A 7,006-nucleotide genomic window follows, 5' to 3' on the forward strand; every position below is an offset into this window, starting at 1 on the left:
TCCAAAACCGATTACAGATAGTTCGAAGATGACGTCACTCAGGTCTTTGTTGATGTTTTTTGCCATCCGCGTTTATGAATAATGCTCACTGAACTGTATTAACCCGACTATAAACGTTCATGGATACACACAGTTTTGCGTGTTGGTCCGTTCTACTTCCGGATGGCAATGTTATGAGCTTCTTAGCCAAGCGCATACTCTCTATTATTTGAAGGGGGTCAGAGCGTTAATAGTGTTTGGCTACGTGAGGTTCAATTTGGCCACTTTTTGGAATGTAATAATGTGAATATCAACAACAACAAATGAAAACAAATCACTGACTACTACACACTACACAATAACGTGTACGTGCTATATTTCTGTCCACCAATCTTTCATTCCAGCTTGGATACCCGACGTGACTGGTTGTGTGGTTCAAGTATGGGGCTCTCTGGACGACTGATGCTGATTTGGTTGTTGCTGTACTTCATTCGGAAAGATGATGTGGATTTCTTGGCTGGACCTGCCCCAGTCGTAGACTTCCCAGAACATCAATTCGATGGAGGAGGTGATTTTGTTTTTTGTAAGTTATTTTGTAAGTTTAGTTTTGTCGTGTTGTGTCGTGTTGTGTTTTGTCATGGTGGTGGTGGTGGTGAGGATGATGATGATGGTGAGGATGATGACGATGATGATGTTTGTGGTTAGATTTTTGTTTTTGTATGTGTTTTTTTTCCAGAGCCTGAATCATCCATTTTATTTTTGTTTTATTTTATTTTGTTTACATGGCAGCCGTGGTTTCCTCCATCCCACACCCCCTTCTGTTTGCGCGTATTTAGTTGGGGTTTGGGGTACTTTGGGTGTGTCGTCTTCTATCGTAGCGATCTATTCTGTGGGTGGTTGGTTAATGGTGCCCAGTCTGACATGTGTTTTTTTCTATTTTTCGGATGATTTATGGGGATGGATTAAAACTTGTTGTTATTTTTTGTTTTGTTTTGTGTTTTGTTGTGGTGGTGGTGGCGACGGTGGTGGTGGTGGTGGTGGTGGTGGTGGTCGTGGTGATGATGGTGATTTTTTTATGATTTGCTATGTACTAACTATTTTTTCTTATTTTTCAGGAGAAGGCCGTGGTCTGTCTAACCCGGAAGCTTGGAGTGGTGGTATTATGTCTAATCATTTCCCTTGCGTTCTTTTTCAGGAACTGAGTTACCATTTAAAATGTGAATCGCTGCTAGATGGCTACAGTGTGGTGTGTGAACCCCTAAGTTTTATGAAGTATTTGGAAGCGCAATGAGCATGGTAAATGCTTGACTTGCGCTATTACTTCATGGGAAGTGGATGGAAGGTGTGCGTCACTGATGGTGGACTAGGTCCGTGTCTCTGTTTACAACCCCCTTCTATTGTGCACGGGCTAGTGGTTTCTTTGGGGTTCTTTGTGTTTCGTCTTCTATCTAGGACTATTCTGTAGACTCAGTACGTCGTCGACTTGGTCTGCTGGGTGGTAATCGCTTGAAGTCCAGTATTAGGGGTTGTATGTCACATTTACTGTGGCCATTGGCGACTCACTGTGCATACTTGATTGCAAAGATGGTAGCGGTTGCCCAGAGTGCAATTTCTTTTGTACATTGGGCGGGTGGTGGAGTGGTTCGATCTTTGATCGGATCCGGGCGGCCTGCTAAAGTAGCCATGTGTCATGGTGGAATTCCGTAGTCGCACCTCCTCGCCACGTTAATGTGGGTGTTTCCCCGATAATGGCGAGACATGGAGCAGGCTGGGTTATAATTCACTCAATCCTAGAGATTTTTGCTACTGTTCAAAATTGGAAAAAAAATGCATTAAAAATGAGCATCTACATAGTTTTATTCAACTCTGATCAACATGTAAAAATGAAAAACATTAGCTTTGATGCAACGTCTATAATTTGTTTCATAAAAATGTAATAAATAGGCATGTGGTAAAAGTAACCCCGGTAAACTACGGATATCGTCAGTGTTAGGGTTGAGTGAGTTAGAGCTGGAGCGGCACGGGACCGATAAATCAGGCCTGCCTATTTGAACATTTAAAAATTCGTCATTTTTAGGAGATATAAATCGTATTCTTTGTAGCTTTGAAAAATCATTTTACTCTGGCATCAACTTCATTTTCAATTGATCTTTAATGACTTAGATATGCTCATGAAGTTCTGAAACTGGAGCAACAATTTCGTAATGTTACTAATTTAATTGTTCGTAGTCGTAGGCAGGTCTGCTTTAAGCTGGCGGTATATAAAACGGGATCTCGGCTCCTGGGAAGAAAGGTGTCACAGACCTGGCCAGCTGAGACAAAAATGTAAATAATGGATTCTAACGCAATTTTAAAATTATTTTACAGCCCTATCAAGACTGTTTAAGATGGTGAAATCTAATCATTCATAATACAGTGCTGAAGTTTCATCATTCTAATGGACCACCAACTTGGTAAGTAGTGTGAATCAATTTAAAGTTTCAACATTGTATTATATGTTATATAATTCTATACATTAAAATGCTTCTATGTTGTCTTTTGGCATGGCACCCACCTTCGGAACGAAAGGTCCAGGGTTCGAGTCCCTCTATAACTATGTTCGTGGAAATGGCTCTCAACTCGCATTGTGGCAACTTAGGTGTAAGATGAGTACCTGGTCTCTAACAGCGTTGTCTCTGAAAAATTGTAAAATCGCCGAACGGCTGTCGTGTATCGTCCTAATCAATAAATGTCGTTGGCAAGGGACATCTTGTAAATAGCTTTTTAGGTCATATAATTTTCATATATTATTCCTTTGAATTGATCCCAAAAACTGTACCAACTTTTATAACTTTTTCATTTCAGTGGGATGAAACAGGTGGTGTTTGTTTTTTTTTTTTTTTGGTTTTATTTTGTTTGTTTGATTGATTGTTTTTTTTTTTTTTTTTGTTTTGTTTTTTTAATATTACAGACATTAAGTAAAATAAGTGTTATGCACTGATTCTTAAATGTAATGTTCAATGATAATTTGTTTTTCTTATTCTATAATTCATCACCGTTTTTATCTTTTATAACCTGAGCCTGACTCAATCCCTCTATTTTTTTTATTGCTCCGTTTTATTCATATTTATTTTGTGTTCACATGAAAGCCGATGTAGGTCTTCTATCTACCCCTGCCTCTTCTGTGTGCATATTATATTTAGTTTATTTTGGGCGTCTTTGGGTTCGATCGTGTTCTATCGTAGCAATCTATTCTGTAGATGGACGGGTACTTTGACTAGCTCAGTCTACACGTGTTCAGTAATTCGTTTTATGTTATTTTTTTGGCGTATGATTTATGGGCATGGTTTTGATAGTTATTAAACGTGATGTATTGAAGTTAGTCTTAAACGACATGTATAACCATAAAATATTCTTAAGCTTAAAACGTTTGCATAATTTTAAGCACTGTGCATTTAAATTAATTCTTAATTAAAAATTATGTTGGCGTTGTCATTATAATATGGCATGTTTTGCAATGTATTAACTGTTTCTTTTTCCTTCTTTTTCCGGAAATGAATGTATTATGACGGCAATCATTTGTTTCAGATAATTGATTGGGATGGTTATTTATAACCGTGACTTAAAATTGTCACAATGGTGATATCATCCTTAAACGCAAAAATCAAGCAACCTGAGTAATATCTAAATGTTTTTGTTCCACAAAACTATTAGATAAGGAAGTCCGTGTTTTCATTAAGTCTTAATGCAGAACACAAGCTGCGCAGTAAGTATTCAAAGAGAAATAAATTAGAAGAAAAACGCTAATTATTATTCACGAGTTATATTAATGGTAACAGAAATTGATTTGATTATCGTGGTAAATATTTGAACTACAACAGCCATAGAAAATCAATGTTGTATTCTAAAATGCGAGTCTCAATGGTCTTTTTTTAATATTCCAGATGCTGTTTTCAACCTTGGTAAGTCATCCTTTAAAAAATTTTGGTTGTATTTTTTTTCTTCATTCATGAATTGGGTTTCGGTTGTTCTTTAGATACATGGGGCGCAACTCTACATCTCGGTTTATTTTCAAAGTTTTCTTCCTTCTAGATGACCTGCCTGCCAGGGCTCACGATATCCATCGCGATATCCCCCCCCCCCCCCCCCCCCCCCCCCCCCCCCAGTGACTTTGAAGATACAACAGAAGACTGAGACTTGCGGGGCACTGCTGGAGACACAAGGAGATTGTAAGCAGTCTTGTTGTGCTATGGGAACCACTTGAATGAACCAGAAACAGAGGCAGGCAGAATAAAACATGCATTGACTGTCTACAAGACGACACAGGAATGGACAACACCCGGAAGCAGCGTACACTTATGGAGGACAGGACAGAATGGCGAAGACTTGTGGCTCATGTTGGGCGGCCTAAGTAAGTAATCTTTTATCACGTAATCGTTTTCTATAATCTAGATTCTTGCTCAGTCAATTCTGAATTGTCAAATAAGTACACGTCGTTGGTAAGTCGTCTGTTATTGATTGGCCTTGGTAAGTCCCGTCTAAGTTTGGTTGTATTTTTATTATTGACGTAATCATTTTTAATAATCCATCTTATTTTTTTTTCTTTTTTGTTTTCAGTCAATTAATTTTTTTAATTTGAAGGTGAGTGGCCATTCGTCTTTATCTGCCCTTTGTCTTAAATACACACAAACGTTCCCTTTGGGCCCATTCTTTTTCTAGCTAACAGTATATATCTTTTATTGTTAAAGAGGCATGAGACCTGTTCCTGGTTTGTATTACTGTTTTATCTGTATGATTAATAAATGTGTAACATATATCTAACTGTCATTATTCACATTCAGTGTTTTCATGTATGCTTTTAATATATTCCAATAATTACTGGGGTAAAATTCATGTAGATCAAGCTGTTATGATAACCGCTAATTCTCATTTTGATTTTTTTTTCCTATCTACAGACTTCATACACGCATGAATTTAGCATAAAAGATAAAAATATCCCAATTGGTAAGTGATACACTCGGATTTGTTTAAAAAATAAAATATAAAATATTCATATTATGCCACTAAGTCGATAATATGAAAACCTCAATTTTAATGCATGTTTTTTTTTGGTAAGACCTGTTTTAAATTGTTTAGCTGTTTGACGTATTTTTATGATGGTTGATATGTTGCGCACCTAAACTAAAGGTTGGAAACGGTTGAATACAACGGTTTTATTTTTAAAAAAGGAAAGAACAAAATACTTAAACATTAATTAAAGGCCACCTCTATATCCCAGTAGTACTGCGAATAGCGATTTCCTCTATTCGCAGTAGTACTGCGAATAGTATATAGCGTTCGTATTCGTTATTTGAAGTAGTACTGCGAGTAGTAGATAGCGTTCTTAATCGTTATTCGCAGTAGTACTGCAAATCGTAGATATCATTCAAGTTATTTGCAGTAGTACCGCTGAAAATTTCATGGATTGTTTTCCGCCGCGAAATCACTATAGATACTGCGAATGAGCACTTCGTAATTCAAATACTAATTCTTCGTGAAAATATTAGTTTTAATTGCTTTTGATTCTGGCCGAAGGACGGTGAAAATCCGAAACATTCCATGTAATATAGTTTGTTTTTTATTCTATCTTTAAAAAATACTTTTCACAGTTCATATTTGCAAGCAGCTTTTTATTGGACTTTCTCTACTTATTTCGTGTATTTAGATAAATTTCGTTGTGGCTTTGGTGTCACTTTGTCCTTGTTTTGAATGACTATCAATTTTTTTTTCATTTCAGAGGACAAATGATGTGTGGGATAATAGAAAAACTCCAATTTTTTTTACAAATAAACAATCAAAAGGTTTCCTTTGTGTTTGTTTTATTTTTTCATTTTAAGTTTTGATATTTTGACTGAAGTGGGCACTCGGTGTTGTCTTGCTATGGCTGTGTTCTCCTTTCCTGTGACGTTTTTCTCTCGTGTGGAGATTTATTGGTTTTGTCCTAACCTTGGATGGTTGGGTGGGGTTCCCGACATCCCATAGCGGGCAGGGAGGTACTTGCTGCGTCTTCTATCCCATTATAGCTCTTTTCCAATTTGCTTTGTCTTCGTCTTGGAATGAGATTACTTGGAGTCCTTGGCTGGGAGGAAAACAATCAAATGCATAGTTATTGTTTTGGGAGATTTTTTTTCTTGTAATTCATCTCTCTTATGTATATTTATTTTGACTATAATTTAAGCATTTGAGTGTATTCCGCTTTGTTGGATAATGTGCTTGTGACAGATGAGACGTATCGGTAATCTCAAACTAAGTACATTGGTGGTATGCTCTTGGAATCTACATGTGATCCCTATTTGTTTCCTGTTCCCCTTCGTCTTACTTGTACTTGGGTGCTTTAATTGTCATTCTTTAATTCGACACTAATTTTATTCCTTTTTACTGGCGCTGATATGACCTAAATGTGTTACAAGCGCCGTAAAACCCTTTAAAACAATAACAGTGTATCTCTCATGGAACGCGATGTAAGCATGTCTGGTTGGGACTTGGGTTTATTTATCTTTGTCCAATTCTATTTCTATCTATATTCTCGACTTGGAAATGTCTGAGTGGAATCTTTTGGCATCACATGGTGGGCGGGGGGTCACTTGTGTCTTTTATCCTCTTTTTATCCGTCTTCTGAGTTGCTTTCCGTCTTTGTCCTTGGTTTCGTAAAGTGTTAGTTTTGGGAGGTGATATTACTTTTCCTTGTTCATTATGTTTTGTACTGACCGTTATACTTCGGGTTTTGAACATCTCTTGTAGACATCTGAGTGTGATCCTCTTAGTGGTATCCTATTTAGATGTCTGGATGAGATTTTAGTTTTCTCAAATTAAGTACATTCAAAATTCAAAATTGAGTTTTTATATAGCGCAATATCTACTAAACGTACTCAAAGCGCTTTACAGTGGGTCCCTAGCCAACAGGAACATTTTAACATGTTGGACGGGACATGACGCCTTTTAGGCGATATTACAATTATTTTTTTTCGAGGACAGATGCAATGCAGTTAACGGCCAGGTACTCATTTTA

General features: G+C 37.1%; 1 long non-coding RNA gene across 1 annotated transcript; it reads left to right on the plus strand.

Annotated features, from left to right (window-relative positions):
• Positions 1-4,137: 4,137 nt before the first annotated feature.
• LOC144964634 (uncharacterized) lies at positions 4,138-5,801 on the plus strand. Its single transcript, XR_013643896.1, has 3 exons — positions 4,138-4,369; positions 4,914-4,962; positions 5,735-5,801. It is a non-coding gene; the product is annotated as an uncharacterized LOC144964634 (long non-coding RNA).
• Positions 5,802-7,006: the final 1,205 nt, after the last annotated feature.

The sequence above is a fragment of the Berghia stephanieae genome, chromosome 1, assembly GCF_034508935.2.
Source record: "Berghia stephanieae isolate SIO BIC M18660-M18661 chromosome 1, UCSD_Bste_1.3, whole genome shotgun sequence".
Taxonomy (NCBI): domain Eukaryota; kingdom Metazoa; phylum Mollusca; class Gastropoda; order Nudibranchia; family Aeolidiidae; genus Berghia; species Berghia stephanieae.